The following is an 18,719-nucleotide window of genomic DNA, read 5'->3' as shown; positions in this document are numbered from 1 at the left end:
GTACATCTCTTCTGCCCATGCACATGATCCCTTGCCCATCAGACTTGACTCCCAAAACAAGGATAAAATTATTAAGAATCTCAAGATAGGAAAAGCAGAGCATTAAGCAGAGCCCCGTGGGACTGTGCAGGTTAGACACCCATGAAACCATCTCTGGGTGATGCCCAATGTCTGGTAAGGCTAGATCCCTTCCAACTTGTCTCCCTTCTCTGCTCTCTCTTCCTACAACCATTCTCCATACTGGAGTCAGTGGTATTCCTAAAACAGAATTTACTATGTCCAGCTCCTGTTTAACGTTAAACGCCCCTCCCATTGCTCTCTTTGTACTCATATGTTCATACCCTCTAAGCTGGTTACCTGGACCTGCCCACTTTTCTCTTCTCACCCCTTCCTCTCCTGTCCCTCACCCACACTCCAGGCCCTGGCCAAACCAAACCCAGCATCACATATCCAAAACTGAATCCCAGTTCTGCACTCTACCTCCCAGATTGTTCCTTTTCCCGTCTTCCTCATCTTAGGAACCAACACTTCTATCTATCTATAGAAACCCTGGGGTCATCCTTGACCCTTCTCCTCCTTCAAACCCCACATTTAATCTGCTCTGCCTTTCATGAATCATCTCCTGAACCTTTTCATGTCAGTGCCCTTGACATTCTTGACATTTTCATCTGCCTTGCCAGTAGTCCATCCCGGAAGCAACTGATCTTCTCCTTGCTCATGCCTAGCATGGAAGCCTTTGGGGGAGAAAGCCACAGTCACAAAGACTGGTACCTCTAATAAATCAAGGTCTGCAACCTCATATGGGCCCACAGTGTCTCCCTTCTGTCTTTCCAGAGGAAGCAGGAAATCCTACCCCTAAGATCACTATCTTACTAGAAATTAACAATCAAAGGAGGTAAGGGGTCCCATGATTGGAAACTTTAATAGCTTACATTTACATAGCACTTGCTGTATGCAGTCATGTTCTGTGGTGGTCTTTACATGAGCTGATATTCATTTAAATGTTAGTTACAGAAGTGAAAAAAGTGAGGCACAGAAAGGTTAAGTGACTTGCACAAGGTCAAACAGCTAGTGAGTAATAGTTTAGCAGGGATTCAAACCCAGGCAGACAGGCTCCAGGGTCCCTGGATTTTACCACAGGACTAAAGGGATCAAAGAAATGTTTAGAAGTAGATGTTAACAAAAATTTTACTTGTCAAAACTACAGTCACAGCTAAGAACAACAGTTAGTGGGAAAATTATGGCATCAAATAGATATATTTCTAAAGAAAAGGGTAAATGAAAAGGAACAAAACAGCACAAACTGGATACAGAAAGAATAAGATAAAGACACTCATCAAAGAAACAGTGAAGAAAACGAAGCAGAAATTAACCAAGACAAAAGTTTGTTATTGAAGAAAAAAAAGAATTAAAAAGCAAAACAGAAGTACTATCTATCTAATATAATAAAAGAATATTATAAATCCCTTCCAACAAATTGAATAACCTATATAAGAGACATGAACAGACAAGAAAATACAAAATGCCAAAATTTATGCAAGAGAAAGCACACTTGAACAGATATATAAATGGACTCAAACAAATAAATATTAAGAAGATCAAACTGGTAGTCAGAGATCTTCTCTTTCTCCACCCCAACCAAAAATAATCTGAGGCCCAGAGGGTTTTGCACGGTGCTGTGTACAAATTCCATGGAACATCTAAGGAGGAGCTATTTTTTACTCTTTTCAAGTTGTTCCAGAAAACAAAGATGACACAAAAACAGACACTCAGATCAACGGAACAGAGAACCCAGAAATAGACACACAAATGTACGGCCAACTAATCTTTGACAAAGCAGGAAAGAATATCCAATGGAATAAAGACAGTTTCTTGAGCAAATGGCACTGGGAAAACTGGACAGCGACATGCAGAAAAATTAACCCGGACCACTTTGTTATACCATACACAAAAATAAACTCAAAATGGATGAAAGACAGGAAGCCATCAAAACACTCGAGGAGAAAGCAGGCAAAAACCTCTTTGACCTTGGCCACAGCAATTTCTTACTCAACACGTCTCTGGAGGCAAGGGAAACAAAAGCAAAAATGAACTACTGGGACCTCATCAAAATAAAAAGCTTCTGCACAGCGAAGGAAACAATCAGCAAAACTAAAAGGCAACCGACAGAATGGGAGAAGATATTTGCAAATGACATATCAGATAAAGGGTTAGTATCCAAAATGTATAAAGAGCTTATCAAACCCAACACCCAAAAAACAAATAATCCAGGGAAGAAATGGGCGAAAGACATGAATAGACACTTCTCCAAAGAAGACATCCAGATGGCTGACCGACACATGAAAACATGCTCAACATCACTCATCAGCAGGGAAATAGAAATCAAAACCACAATGAGATACCACCTCACCCCTGTCAGAATGGCTAACATTAACAACTCAGGCAACAACAGATGTTGGCGAGGATGCGGAGAAAGAGGATCTCTTTTGCACTGCTGGTGGAAATGCAAACTAGTGCAGCCATTCTGGAAAATGGTACGGAGGTTCCTCAAAAAAATTAAAAATAGAACTATCCTACAACCCAGCAATTGTACGACTAGGTATTTGTCCAAGGGATACTGGTGTGCTGTTTCGAAGGGGCACATGCACCCCAATGTTTATAGCAGTGCTATTGACAATAGCCAAAGCATGGAAAGAGTCCAAATGTCCATCGATGGATGAATGGGTAAAGAAGGTGTGGTATATATATCCAATGGAGTATTACTCGGCAATCAAAAAGAATGAAATCTTGCCATTTGCAACGATGTGGACAGAACTAGAGGGTATAATGCTAAGTGAAATTAGTCAGAGAAAGGCAACTATCATCTGACTTCACTCAAATGAGGAATTTAAGATACAAAACAGATGAATGAACATAAGGGAAGGGAGGCAAAAATAACATAAAAACAGGGAGGAGGACAAAACATAAGAGACTTAAATACAGACAACAAACAGAGGGTTACTGGAGGGGTTATGGGTGGGGGGATGGGCTAAATGGGTAAGGGGCATTTAAGAAAAAAAGAAAAAGAAAACAGAGAAAGTAAACTCTGCCCAGCTAATTTTGTAGGACTAATATAATCCTACTTCTAAAATCAGACAAGAACTAAGCAAAAAGAGAAACTATAGGACTATTTAACTTTTAAGCAGATGCAAAAATCCTAAACAAAACATTGCTGACTCCCATGTATTAAAGATACATTAAAAATGTATTTAAAAATAATACATAGTATTCAAGGAATTCAAGGATAGTTCAGCATCAGAAAACTTTTCCATTTAATTCAATGTTAACAGAGAGAGAAAAATAATATGTGGTAATTTCAGTTGATGCAGAAAACGCATTTTATAAGGTCCAGTACCTTTTTTTAAATTTAATTTTATCTTTTTTATTTTAGAGACAGAGTGAGCCCAAGCAGGGGAGGGGGCAGAGGGAGACACAGAGAATCTTAAGCAGGCTCCATGCTCAGCATGGAGTCTGACACAGGACTCAATCCCATGACCCTGGAATCATGACCTGAGCCAAAATCAACAGTAAGACACTTAACTGACTGAGTCACCTAGATGCCCTGGTACAGTACCTTTTTATGATTAAAAACAAAACAAGAAAAACTCTTAGGGATGCCTGGGTGGCTCAGTCAGTTAAGTGTTTGACTCTTGATTTCAGCTCAGGTCATGAACTAGTAGTTCGTGGGTTTGAGTCCCACATCAGGCTCCGTGCTACCAGCACAGAGCCTGCTTGGGTTTCTCTCTCTCCCTCTCTCTCTGCCCCTCCCCTGCTTGTCTTTCTCTCTCTCTCAAAATAAATAAATAAACATTAAAAAAATTAAAAAAAATTCTTATAAAACTTGGAGTAGAAAAAAATTTACTGAATTTGATAAGGTCTATACATCCCCAAACAAATAATATACATAAGAGAAAAATTTTAGGCATATATCTTTACGTCCTGGGCATATGACCCTAATAACTTAACACGTATGACCCTAATAACTTAACTCACACTGTTTATTGAAGTATTAGAAGTTCGAAATAATACTATGAGGAAATAGGATTGTGAAGTTTGAGAGGAAAGACCTAAAACTGTCATTGGTTATGGGGTGCCTGGGTGGCTCAGTCAGTTAAGCATCCAACTTCGGCTCAGGTCATGATCTCACGGTTTGTGAGTTCAAGCCCCACATCGGGCTCTGTGCTGACAGCTTGGAGCCTAGAGCCTGCTTCAGATTCTGTGTCTCCCTCTCTCTCTCTCTACCCCTCCCCTGCTCATGCTCTGTCTCTCTCTGTCTCAAAAATAAATAAACATTAAAAAAAATTTTTTTAAACTGTCATTAGTTATAGATGTGACTCACCATCCCAACGGGCACCAACAGAATTAACAGACAAATTATCAGAATAAGAGAATTCAGCTAAGATTGCTCAGATACAAAATTTACCTACAAAAATCAATACTCTTCTACACCAGCAATCGCTAACTAGAAAATATAATAAAAAATGAAAAACCAAAAAGTGAAATGAATATAATAGGTAATAAAAGAAATCATAAACAGAAGAAAATGCCATAAAAAATGCAATGCATCACAATCACAACAAAAATTAGATAGTTATGTGAGAACTAAGCCAAGAACTTATAAGGATCTCTAATGAACTGAACTTGAAAACTTGAATAATGGACAACCCTTGGATAGGATGGCTTAAATCTTATTATAACCAAGTCCACTCTCCCCAGACTAATTAAGAAATTCACTACAAACCCAGTCATAAGTACAATTACATGTATAAGCAGGTGTATAGGGGTATTTTCTTTTTTCCTTTTTTTTTAAATGTTTATTTTTGAGAGAGAGAGAGAGAGAGCCGGCAAGGGGCAGAGAGAGAAGAGGACACAGAATCCGAAACAGGTTCCAGGCTCTGAGCTGTCATGTCAGCACAGAGCCCAATGCAGTGCTTGAACTATGAACCGTGAGATCATGACCTGAGCCAAAGTCGGACGATTAACCGACTGAGCCACCCAGCGCCCCATGGGTTATTTGCTTTAAAAAGTAAACTTGGTAAAGTCTACTCCAAAAATTACATGGAGTCATGAAAAGTACGTGAAGAACTAAGTCAACTTCAAAAAAACAAAATAAAATAAAAAGGAGCAATGATGCTCTTTCCCTACCAAATGGTAAGACCTACTATAAAGCCATAATTTAAAAAAAATACTGCAGTGTTAGCACAAGAATAGATAAGTGTATCAACGGAACAAAACAGAACACCAAGACCTATCCACATAAGCACGAGAACTTAACACGGATAAAGGAGGAGCCACTGCAAATCACTGGGGAGAGAATGGATGATTTGACACAGACTGGTGAAAAATGGCTCAATCTACTAAGAAAATCATAACTGAGTCCCTTTTTAGCCTCACGTACAAGGAGGGGAGCTCTACGTAAATTAAAGATCTAAAACTGAGAGCTAAAAATCATAGTGCTTGTAGAAACAAACGTGGGAGGGTATCTTCAGGCTTAGGGAAAGGCAAGGAGGCTTATTTAATCAAGCTTGAAAAGCACAAACCATCACGCACAAATTTGCTGAATCTGATTATATCAAAATTAAGAAGTTGTGTTTAATAAAAAAAATAAATAAATAAATAACACGGACCAATTAAGAGTCAGATGATAGGACTGAGATTTTTTTTTTCAAAGTCTAAAACTGACAAGGGATTAACATCTAAAATATACGAGGAACTCTGTAAAGCAACAAGAAGAGGACATCAACTCCAATAGAAAAATGGGCAAATGATATGACAGGCAATTTACAGAAAAAGAAACCCCCAAAGCTAATAAGCGCATGAAGTGATGCTCAAACTCATTAGCAGTCAAAGAAATGCAAATTAAAACAAGATAGCACTTTACACCTTTAGACTGGCAAAAACTGGAAAGCTGGGTCATACCAATTAATGGCAGAAATGAGGAAGATAGGATCCCTCACACATGGCCAATGGGAGTGTAAATTGGTAAAGCCTCTTTGGAGAGCGGGCCCAAAGTACTTATGCAAATTAAGCGCACACACACTCGGATCCACAGACATTCTAACATATGTGCACAATGGGAAATCCATAAGGATGCTTGCTGCAGATTTGTCAGAAGACGTAAGAGTGCTCTGGGTTGGCCTTCACTATTATTATGAAGCAAAGGATCACAAGTACACGCAGCACCACGGACAGGTCTTAAAAACATAGTGCCAGTTGGAAAAAAAAAAATAAGAGAATGTCAATGTTACACAATACTGTTTACATAAACGATAAATATATACACGCCCTCTGGTGTGCATGTGTCTTCCCAAAACCTCCACTGAACGAGCCACTTTTTGTCTGTCTGGCCCTATCAGCAGGAAGTCACTGATGTCATGATCTATTGTTACGTTGATCTAATGTAATGTTTTGTATAATCTGGAGGCAATCCACATCAACTTCGACTATTTTATGACAGAGCACGGGAGAGTTAATATAACCTTGGAAAAAAACTACAAAACTACCAACAACTAGGGTTGTTCTGTTTTAGATGCTTTTTCTTTCTTTTTTTAAAAGTTTTTCAGTGTTTTTTTTTTTTTAATGTTTATTTATTATTCTGAGAGACAGCGAGACCGCCAGTGGGAGAGGGGCAGAGAGAGAAGGAGACACAGAACCCGAAGCAGGATCCAGGCTCCAAGCTATCAGCACAGAGCCCGACGCGAGGCTTGAACCCTGGTACCGGGAGATCATGACCTGAGCAGAAGTCGGACGCTCAACCAACTGAGCCAACCAGGCGCCCCTAGATACTCTTTTCTGATTGGAATAGAAAAGAATGAGTTCACCAAATCAGTGGCCACACACTACATACCTGAGGCTCTGGGAATGAACCTTCTCTAGGAATGATACCACACCTGACCTGGCAGCTGCAGTCAGGGCCACAGTGAAGGAAAGGTGGAATGAGGTTCCTTTGGGGAGGAGGGGATGGATGCTTCCTTGAGGAGGAAGCGCTGCTCCGCTGTTCAACCTGGTGGGAAGGAAGACAGCACAATGCAGGCACAGATCCTGTAGCCAGTCCGGTGGCTGGGAGCAGAGAGAGCATGCACCTGCTGGCTTCTCTTACTGGTGAAACACTGCCTTTTACATTTGCCATTATTTGGGGACAATTTTCCCAAATAAATAACTGTTCCTTAAAGATGCCATTTTATTTTATTTTACTGAAAAAAAGAAAGAATGGAAGCTAATTACCGTGCAAGTTCTGATGATGGTGGTTTCTTTTTCATTACTTTTTATTTTCTTAATTTACATCCAAGTTAGTTAGCATATAGTGCAACAATGATTTCAGGAGTAGATTCCTTAATGCCCCTTGCCTGTTTAGCCCATCCCCCCTCCAGTAACCCTCTGTTTGTTCTCTAAGTCTCATGTTTTGTCCCCCTCCCTGTTTTATGTTATTTTTGCCTCCCTTCCCTTATGTTCATTCGTCTGTTTTGTATCTTAAATTCCTCATTTGCGTGAAGTCAGATGATAGTTGTCTTTCTCTGACTGACTAATTTCGCTTAGCATAATACCCTCTAGTTCTATACACATAGTTGCAAATGGCAAGATTTCATTCTTTTTGATTGCCGAGTAATACTCCACTGGATATATATACCACACCTTCTTTACCCATTCATCCGTCGATGGACATTTGGGCTGTTTCCATGCTTTGGCTATTGTCAATAGCACTGCTATAAACATTGGGGTGCATGTGCCCCTTCAAAACAGCACACCAGTATCCCTTGGATAAATACCTAGTCGTACAATTGCTGGGTTGTAGGATAGTTCTATTTTTAATTTTTTTGAGGAACCTCCGTACCGTTTTCCAGAATGGCTGCACCAGTTTGCATTTCCACCAGCAGTGCAAAAGAGATCCTCTTTCTCCACATCCTCGCCAACATCTGTTGTTGCCTGAGTTGTTAATGTTAGCCATTCTGACAGGGGTGAGGTGGTATCTCATTGTGGTTTTGATTTCTATTTCCCTGCTGATGAGTGATGTTGAGCATGTTTTCATGTGTCGGTCGGCCATCTGGATGTCTTCTTTGGAGAAGTGTCTATTCATGTCTTTCGCCCATTTCTTCCCTGGATTATTTGTTTTTTGGGTGTTGGGTTTGATAAGCTCTTTATACATTTTGGATACTAACCCTTTATCTGATATGTCATTTGCAAATATCTTCTCCCATTCTGTCAGTTACCTTTTAGTTTCCTGTCGGTTGCCTGATTGTTTCCTTCGCTGTGCAGAAGCTTTTTATTTTGATGAGGTCCCAGTAGTTCATTTTTGCTTTTGTTTCCCTTGCCTCCAGAGACGTGTTGAGTAAGAAGTTGCTGCAGCCAAGGTCAAAGATGCCATTTTAGAAGGCAACACCATATTCCATCCTGCAGAGAAGCACAGTCCATTTGGCCATTCCCCTGTTGTTGGCATGTGGGCACCAGCTGGCACAGGGAGTGCCCAGCCCCATCCATGGGTGGCCTAATGCTTTCAGTACCTCTTCTCCATGAAATCGTGGCTCTCCCTGCTCTAGGGTCCTCTTGTGGGAGCTTGTTGGGCACAGCTCTGCCTATGTGAACCCCACCTCCACCCCACTGACCCAAGACAAGCCCTTTGGCAGGGGGCTGGCCTCCCCAGCACCATCCCTCCATGGCTGTGCACATACAGTCACTCCTAAGACACAAAAAGTCACTACATATTCATACACACACACACACGCACGCACACACATAGTGCAAATACCCAACCCAGGCTCTTCTTAAAGACACAATGTTTATTCACAGACAATACAAAAGCACACAAACTCATCTGAGCCCATGGGCATCAAAATACACATACGAACACTTGCACACATACTTACACACACTCACATACACATAAATGCATATGATGACACAGAGGTACACATATATCCTGATCTACTCCCACAACCTTCTCCCTCCTGGCTAATGGTGATTTTCTCCTTCCAGTTTCTCAAGCCAGTAATCTTGGAGTCATCCCTGACCCCACTCTCTCACTCACATTCCAGTCCATCAGGAAATCTTGTTTCCTGGACTTTCCCCAAATATCCACAATAAACCACTTCTCACCACTAACACCCGGGTCCAGGCCACTATCACGGACCACTGGTCTATAGGGCTGGGCTCCTAACTGGTCTCCCTACTCTGCCCTTACCCCAGAGTCTATTCAGAAAAGCCCCAGTGTGATCCTCCTTTTTAAAAGCTGGTTAGAAAACAGCAGGCTCAGAACCCTGCAACAGCTCCACGTTTCACGCAGAATTAAAAGCCAAGTCCCTGTGAGAGAGCCAAGGACTCTGTGAAGTGGCCCCTGTCACCTGGCTCACACTGAGTCCCTTACAACTCTCTCTTACTCACTCCACCTCTTTGCTAATCCTTGAACTTGGCCCTGTGCTCCCACCTTGGGGCCCTTATCCTGGCTGATCCCCTTGCCCGGATCATGTAAACATACTACATAATTTTTTAAAAATTGTTTAGGTTTATCGTTTACTGTCTGTCTCTGTTACAAGGAAAGCTCCAGGAAGATGCGACCTTTGTTTTCTTCCCTGAAGAACAAAGAGAGAGTGGCACGGCAGGTGCTTAGTAAATATTTGCTGAGTGAAGGAATTAATGCACTGTGCCCACATGTGTACCTGCTCATGTATACCACCGGCACGCATACACGTCAAACACACGTGCTTAGACTCTCAGGAGCCCTGGGAACCCCTATTCTGAGACTCCCTGAGACGTGCACACATCCAGTACATGCACAGCTGCAGGTACACACGCACTCACAAGATGCATTGAACGCACATATATAATACATGCTATTGCAGTTATCTATGGCTACACAGCAGGCTACCCCAAACGCGGTGGCACTGAGCGACAACCATTTTCCTACGTTCCTGGATTCTGTGGGGACGGCTTGTCTCTGCGCCCCCATGACAAGGGCCTCAGCTGGGAAGAATTAAGTGGCTGGAGGCATGTGCACTCACGTGTCTGGCACCTGGGCTGAAATGACTTACACGGCTGGTGCTCCACGGGCGTCCCTCTCCCTCCTGAAGTCTCAGGCCCTCTCCATGTGGCCTCTCTATGTGGCCTCTCTGGCCTGATGGCCTGGGAGTAGTTGGCCTCTGAAATGGCAGCTCAGGACTCCGAGAGTGAATGCTCCTGTGAGCAAGGTGGATGCCGCGTGGCCTTTTATGACCCAGCTTTGGAAATCACAGTGTCACCCCTGTCATTTTCATTCACTTGAAGTAGTCACAAGCCCACTCAGATTCAGGAGGGGGAGGACACAGACCCCACCTCTTTTTAAAAAATGTTTATTTATTTTAAGAGAGAGAGAGTATGTGAGCAGGGGAGGAAGGGAGGGAGAAGGGGAGGGAGGGAGAGGGAGAGAGAGAGAGAGAGAGAGAGAGAGAGAGAGAGAATCCCAATCAGGCTTCATGCCATCAGCACAGAGCCCGATGTGGGGCTCGAAACCATGAACAATGAGATCACGACCTGAGCCGAAATCAAGAGTCTGACGCTTAACCAACTGAACCACCCGAGCTCCCCAATTCCACCTCTTGATGGGAGACATGTGAAGGAATTTGTGACCACTTTTTAAAATTGCCACACATGCATACACACTGGAATGCTTCTACACACACAGAGACACATATACATGCACACACACACACACACACACACACAATACACACCTATATATAAACACACACACACTCGTAGCTCTTGTCCTCAGAACCTCTGTTCTGAGAACTCAAGCAAACATATACGTGCATTTGAATACACATGTAAAGCAAACACATTCACACAAATATACACCCATAGTCCTATCCAGGAACACCTATGCACACTCACACACATCTGCACACGTGTTGGCAGATCCCAGGCACTGCCCTGGAGATGTGCACCCCAATACCTGCAGCCCACACCTGCCTGCTCCCTGCCCCACGCGTGGCTGAGCTGGGGGCCAGGACGGGGCAGAGAGCCCCTGCTGGTTATGGGGTGGGGCTTCTCCCCTCACCACCCTTCCCCTGCAGCAGGGGCCTGGGCAAGAAGGAAAACAAATAACCTTGCAGTGTTTAAATAAGCAAAGTTTTGTGCAAAGCAGAGGTTAATGTACTTTATTGTTCAATGTCATGTTTATAGTGGATTGGTGGAGGGAAAAATGTGATTAATTGCCCCGAAGCCCACGGATCTACAATTATTTGGTTGTTGTGAACAAATAAAGGACTACAGTATTCATCATATTCAAATGAGGCAGCAGAATAAATGATGGCGGGCCGGGTAGGAACAAAACCTAGGCGTGTTCCCGCACAATCGGAAGGCGACTGGCGCCTTGTCAACCAGACGCAGGGTGGTGGCGGGAGCCGAACCCGTTTGTCTCTGTACCGCCAGCAAGGCTTGGGCTGACCCTGCAGGTGCCGGCGTTAATTCATGTCACACCTCGCGCCTCCAGCCTTCGTGGTATGAAAACCAGGCGCCAATTTTGTAATAAAGACTTGTTTCCGACGAGGCCCAGTTTGGGGCGGGGGGCACAGATCTTCATTAGAGCCCCTTTCCCGGGCCACGCTCGTTACAGAGCACAGGTACTGGCTAAATGTGTCCGATCATTCATCATGATTTTGCCCTCCACTTTGTCACAGCGTGGGGATTTAAGGAAGATAGATGGTACAAGATGTTGTCTCCTCCACAGACGCTTTCTGCTCTGGTAAGTGTGTCCGATGCAGAATTATTTTGCCACTTTATTATTTCCTAGTGAGTGTTTGTCAGAGCTTCGCCTCTTGGAAGGAGCGAGTTGTTTCCTGTCACTCAGGGATGTCTCCGGAGCCGTGATGCTTGGCTGGGCTTGCCAGCCAGCTGGAACCTGGGCAGGGTCCCCAGGCAAGGCTGGGGGGAGGCAGTCCTGGGAGTCTGGGCCACAGGGCGAATGTCAAATCCAACAGAAATGGGGGGAGGCAGGCTTCAGGAGAAGGTGGGGCACGGGGGCTTTAGATATGCCGCGCTGGGGGAGTTAACGGGGCATCCTTCAGGATCTGGCCTGGCTGGAGGCCAGCCCGCTGGACAGGGAGCTGTTTGAACTAGTGTCCACAGGGCTGGAAGAGCCTGGCCTTGAGCTGAGCCAGCTGGAGAGGGTATGGGCAAGGCTGGGGCCGTGCAGGGCTGCTGATGGCCTTAAGTCAGTGTGGCCAACTCTGGTACCCACTGCTGGCACCAGCAAAGCTTCCTGCCCTGATCAGGATGGCTGAGGGGCCACGACGTGCCCAGCAGGGGGGCCAGGTGGGTGAAGATGTGAGGCTACAGATGAGGATGAGTTCAGCCTGAACCCCAGAGTCTAGCCCAGAGCCCAGGGAACTCTGGGGAATGTGGGAACTTCATTCCAGGCAGTGCTGGGACACAGAGGGGAGGGCCCTGGAATCTGAGGGTGAATCTGGCCCCAGGGAGAAGGTAGGGGATTCGGGGGGCCACCAGCCCATCTTGTGGTCCTTCCTCACTTGTGTGTGCTTTGCAAGGGTCTCTCCACGGGCCCCATCCTCCAGGGTACCCGCTTCCCACTGCCAGGACTGCTGGCTGGGCCAAGGATGTTCAGCTGCCTCAGCCTCTCCAGCACACAGGGGTGAAACCTACTTTGCCTTTGCTTCCCACCCCCGGCCCCACCTCTGGCCTGACTGGTGAATCCAGAAGAAACGCTGTTCAGAAGTTCAGAGGAAACGCAAGGACCAGCTCAGGAAGAGCCCAGGCAGAGGGACCCGGGGCACAGGGCATGTGAGGGCACCCATCTTTCTCTGGCCCCAAGACAGCACTGCGGGAGTCCCCCTTGCTAATGTGCAGATGTCTCTCCCTCCTCGAGTCTCTCCAGAGGCCGCGTGATGTAGGACAAAGAACACGGGTGGAGAATCGTCCTCGCGTGGGTTCAAAGCACCAACTAGCTGTAATGTTTTTGAGACTCGGTTTCCCCATCTGTGAAATGGGGACAACGAGAGGACTTCCCTCTCCGAAGGTCTTGCCATGGATCCTGGCACGTTGTAAGTGTTCTGGCAACTCAGATGTCCCTCCACCGCCACCCCCCACCCCCGCCCCGCCTCCCTCTCTCTGGTTCCTGGCTACTAGGAGACCCTCATTCCTCCTGACCTGTTCCCCCTGGGCCAGGCTGGCCCTGCTGTGTGGTGTCCGCACTCTGGGCTTCCTGGCTGGCATCCAAAGTGCGTGCAGATGAGGGAGGCGACATCGTAAGACGGGGGCTGCCTTTCTGCCCCTTGCACTCCCCTGCCCGTCCGCCCTCTGGCAACAGCTTCTAGCGAATCTTAACAGTTCACAGCAGCTATCTCCCCTCCCCTTCCCCAGCCCTCCTCTACGCCCTGGCTGAGCCCCGGGAGGGACACAGTCCCTGCCCTTCAGGAGCTGGGAGGAGAGGACAAAATGGGAATGGGGGGAGGGTGAGCAGATCATTACTCCAACTGCCTCCGGGCCCTCTGCCGGTGCAGGTGTGAGGCCAAAAGTCCCCGGTGATGGGTATTCACTTACCGAGCCCCGACTTCGGCCGGACCCGGTGCTGGTGCTTCTCCGACCGCGCCTCTATGTGTCCGTGCCACGGCGTGCTCTCACCCCCACTTCGCAGCTGAGCAAACTGAGTCTGCGAAGTAACGCGCTGGAGATCTCGCAGGGAGGGATTCGAACCCGCGAGGCTTCCGGCGTCTTAATTTCCCGGTTGCCAGCCAGCAGATAGGCTCACCGACCGAGCAGCGGCGATTGACACGCACTGCGTCCAATCAGAACCCAGACCCGTCCTAGCTCAGGGTTTGTTTGTTTGTTTTTCTACTCCGCCCACTTCCAAATTCCTGGCGCCCAATTCCTGCTAGGGTTCCAGTTAGGAACCCCAAATCCGCGCTTCTGTGCAGTGTTGTGTTTAGGGTCTAGTTTCCTTTTTTTCTCCCCTAGTTTATCGGGATGTTGTATTTTGTGGCTTGTCTTCCATTCGTTCATTCATTCCTTCATTCAGCAGACACTGAGGACCCATGACGAGCAGTGAGATCAAACCAGCAGGTGGTGAGAGCCAGCGCGAGGGGCTGGTAGCCCCAGCCGGACGCTCCCGAGTGGAAGGGCTGGCCGAGCCACCTGCACGGTGCCTTGTGTGGCAATGGCTGTGGGCAGAACCAAGGGCGCACGGGGCTCCGCCGGTGGTGGAGGGGTGGGACCGGCACTATTCACCACCCAGAGGCCCACGGGCTGAGGAGCAGCGGTGGCTGGGTCCTTCCCTCCATCCCCCAAGTGCTGCCCTGAGTTGGTCCGCATCCACTCCCCGCAGGCCTGTGGCCCCAGCCACCTAATGGCATTCATACTTTCCTCCTCCCTGCCTCTTTCTGTCCTGCAGCCTGAGTGATTGCCCTTAAACACAGATCTACTGATGTCACCCTCTGCTTCAAAAACCTCAGTGGTTCTCCATTGCCCCCCTACTCTAAACCTAAACCTTGAATTGGTCATTCAAGGCCTTCCACGATCCAGCACCAACCTACCCAATGCCATCGTTCACGAGCTTGATTTTAGCCTCACTGATACTCTTTCTCTACATGAATTTCCTCAGCTGTAAAGGAGGAATAAAAATAGTACCTACTATGGCCACCTGCATTTTCCAAAGATGTCCACTGCAATATAGATCGCATCCCACAAAGCTCCTGTTGTAAGAACCATGACTCTTTCCAGGGGATGGTGACAATGGTGCTCCCTCCCCTTGAACTTGGGTGCACCTTTCCGACTGCCGTTAACAGATATGGCAAAAGTGACGCCATCTGACTCCTGAGGCCAGGTCATGAAAACGCCACGGACTTCTCTGTTGTTCTCCTGGGATGCTCACTCTTGGAGCCTGGCTGTTGTGCTGCAGAGAAGCTGGGCAGCCACGTGGAGAGGCCATTATAGGTTCTGGTTGACAGTGGGCACCAACTGGCCAGCCATGTGTGTGAGCCATCCTGAAAGCCATCTGCCCCAACCAATGCCACGCGGAGCTGAGAGGAGCTGACCCTGCCAAGCCCTGGAGCAAAATAAATGATAATGGTTATGCTAAGCCACTGTTTTAGGGCAGCCTGTCACACAGCAAAAGGTAACAGAAACACCCGCCCCCAAGGGTTGTTGTAGGGTACATGAGTGTGTTCGTGCCCGAGGTCGCCGTAACAAAACACCACAGGTTGGCAGGCTTGAACAACAGAAATTTATTCTCTCACGATCGCGGAGGCTCAAAGTCCAAGATCAAGTTGCCAGCATGACTGGGTTCTGGTGAGAGCTTTCTCCTTGGCTTGTAGATGGTCGCCTTCTCCCCGTGTCTTCACGTGGACTTCCCTCTACCCATCTGTGTCCTAATCCCCTTTTCTCCTAAGGACACCAGTCATACCGGATAAGGGCCCATCCTCGTGACCTCATTTTAACTTAATTGCCCCTCTAAAGCCCCTATCTCTTATGTCTATTCTATCTCAATAAAACTGGAAGGAAAAAAAAAAAAAAGACCCTGTCTCCAAATCCAGTCACACTGGATTTGGTGCAGAGGGCTAGGATTTCAGTTTATGAAGTTTGGGGAGGTGGGGGATACAATTCAGCCCCTAACAATAAGTAAGTACATATGAAAAACTTAGAACAGTACCTGTAGCAAAGTAAACACTCAGTAAATTCTGGCTGTGTTGTTATTCTAACCACTGCCACGGGGACAGCTCCTTCCAGCCATGGGGACAGCTCCAGATCCCCAGGCCTCCTCTGGGACTGTCTCTTGGGCCTACTGTGCCCAAACCTGTTCTCCACCTACCCAAGTCCCTCCTGTCTTAGGAGACCTAGCTCGTTCACCACCTCTGCCATAAGGCTTCCCCGACCCCTCTCTCTCCTTCCTCTGAGCTCGTGCTGGGGGCTCTGGTTAGCAATCATTCTGGTCTCCAGCGTTTGAGAAGCTTTGCTTTTTTGAACCGCGCCTTTGCTTTGTTTTCTAACATAGAATGTTTTTTCCTCTGAAAATAAGTTGTGCTCAGTTTATAAAATTCAGACAGTACAGAGAGGTTTAAAATGAATGTGAAAATCAGCTAGAATTAAGGACTATTTAACATTTTGGTTTGTATCTTTCTGGAGGTCTTCGTGCACGTGTGTGCGCATGCGCACGCGGAAGTTTCTTGATTCCAGGACAACGCTGATCGTAGAATGCATCATTGATTTAATTACACAGCTTTTAGGGGGGGAAATAACTACTGTATGAAGCATATATATTAATTGCAAGTGCACACCCTGATTTCAGAAATGTGTAAAAGTAAAAAATATGTACATCTTAGCATCAAGAAAATACGATATAAGCATATATCTGTTTTTCAAAATGGGAATCTCCATAAAAACTATTTTATGGTCTTCTTAAAAAAATCTGAACACCAAAGCCTTGCCATCTTTCCGCATCAACAAATTAATACCCACACCATCGATTCTAATGGCTGCATAGTATTTCATTAAATTGATGTATGATAATACATTTAGTCCTCACTGAAAGGCATGACGTTTTTTATTATCCTTCCGCTACAAACACATTTATAGACCTTTGACCTTATTTTCCTGGAGATAAATTCCTCCAATCAGCGCGGTGGGGCAGGAGAGCGGAAGCTCTTGGTCCGCGAGTCGGCGGCCACGAGCCCGTGTGCTCCCCCAGCACAAGAACTGTCCCTGAACCACCTGTGGGTCCTCTGGCACAGGGTCCCGTCACCAAGCCTGGTGCACCATGGTGTTCCGAGAATACTTGGCACGTACTAATTTCTTAGTGGTAAGTCAGACCTCGCATAAATACCCTGCCTGGAACTGAGCTGCGTGATTAACTCAACTTTCTGCACCTGAGATTGCCAAAATTAAAAGCATAGTTTTGGGGGTCAGCTGTGGTTTCAGTCCCAGTGTGGCTACTCGGCGTGTGACTTAATCTCCCAGAACTTCAGTGTCCGTATCTGTACAAGGGAGATAATGACACCTCTTTGGCAAGCTTACGTGGCCGAGGGTCTGCCCTGGCTCCGTGCAGCACGCAAGAGGGTATAAAGGCAGGGCATGTCCTCCCAGACACGGCTCTCAGGGAGCCCACCCCCGGGGAGGTCTAGAGCATAAACTGGGGCTGGGGGGCGCACCTGGGAGCTCCAGGACCTGCGACAACCAGAGCAAGGGCATCCGTGCCTCAGTGGGCTCTGGGCTCCATCGGTCAGCTCCATCCGCCACCGCAGTGGCGGGAGGTGGGGGCGGGTCCTTCGGGTTTCGAAGAAGACGCCATTTTCTGACCAAGCAACTACCAAGTGCTTGACGTTCATTTTCTGATTTCATCCTTCTGGCAAGGAGGAAATTGCAGTCCCAGTTTACAGAGGGCAAAACCTGGGCTCAGAGAGTGTGCCCTGCTCCCACCACCATCCTTCTCCTCTTCTCCCAGCCCCTCTGCAGCCAGAGCGAGCTCTCCAAAACACTGAGCTACTGATGACATTCCTCTGCTTACCACCTTCTTAAAGGAAAGGTCTCCCCAGGGTCCAAAGTCCTAAACATGGCACGATCAGGGTCCCGCGTGGAAAGCCTGCTTCCCCAAACCGCTCCAGCTTTATTTGCACCCCTCACCTCCTGCTCCTCTGGCTCTAATCACCGGGTTTCCACACAATTCAAGCTCTCTCCTGCCTCAGGGCCTTTGCACAGGGCTTCCACTGCCTTTAGCTACTTAATCTCTACTCATTCTTGCAAGTTCAGCTTAGATTTAGCTTCTCAAGGAAGCCTTCGATGACATTTTCCTTACGCAGGTTAAGCCCCTCTGTTCCATTTTGTAACACTGACATTCTTATCATCATTAGGGTAGATCACAGGAAATTGACAATGGTTGACCATTTTGGACCTACATTAATGGCAATTTCCTATGGTTCAACCTGATAAACATTTATCGTGTTATCTTTTCAATGGCAGACCCCCTGACATTTATTAAATGCTCACAATTGATAATATTAAATGCCCACCATTGTATGTGGACACAATACAGAACCCCAATGAATTCTGGTGAATGAATAAATAATAAAGTTGCAGGCTGGGATTGAACCCCAGTCTGGGAGAATTTTTTTGTTTTTGTTTGTTTGTTTGTTTGTTTGTTTTTCTCTCTGGGAGAGTGGAAGCAGCCTGGCATCCAGTCTACACTAACATGGGGCTGTCTGCCTACCACTCCGCACTAGCTACAGGTTGCAAAGACAGAGGCCAAGGGAGGCAGCCCAGGCCCTGCGGGGGGGGGGGGGGGGGGGGGGGACGGCACTGGCCCACGGTGGCTCCAGCTGCTACGTGATCCAACCCTGGCTCCCCAGGACCGTGTCTGGTTTCACTAGGAAGCGGCCAGAATGGTACTCAGGCTCATCTAGGAAAAAGAGCCCAAGTTTGGGGACGCGACTTCAGTGCTGTCCCTCCCCAGTCCTCACCACCGGCCTGGCATTCCAGCCTCGCAGCTGCATGGCGCCGAGCCCCTGCAGCCACACGGTGGCAGTGTTGGCACCAACTGGGCTCCAGAGGAACGGAAGCCTCAGCCTGGTGGCTCCTGCAAGATGCCCTTAGAGGCTGCGCGGCCAGTGAGCGCACACTGTGTGCACAAAGGGTGCCTGCGCGGGCCGGGCCACGGGTGTGCACCGTGTCAACCTGTGTGGCTGCTTGCATGCGGGGGGAATGTCTGG

The sequence above is a fragment of the Puma concolor genome, chromosome D4 (assembly GCF_028749965.1).
Source record: "Puma concolor isolate L17-30 chromosome D4, mPumCon1.1.hap2, whole genome shotgun sequence".
Taxonomy (NCBI): Eukaryota; Metazoa; Chordata; class Mammalia; order Carnivora; family Felidae; genus Puma; species Puma concolor.
This window is presented reverse-complemented; position numbering follows the sequence as displayed.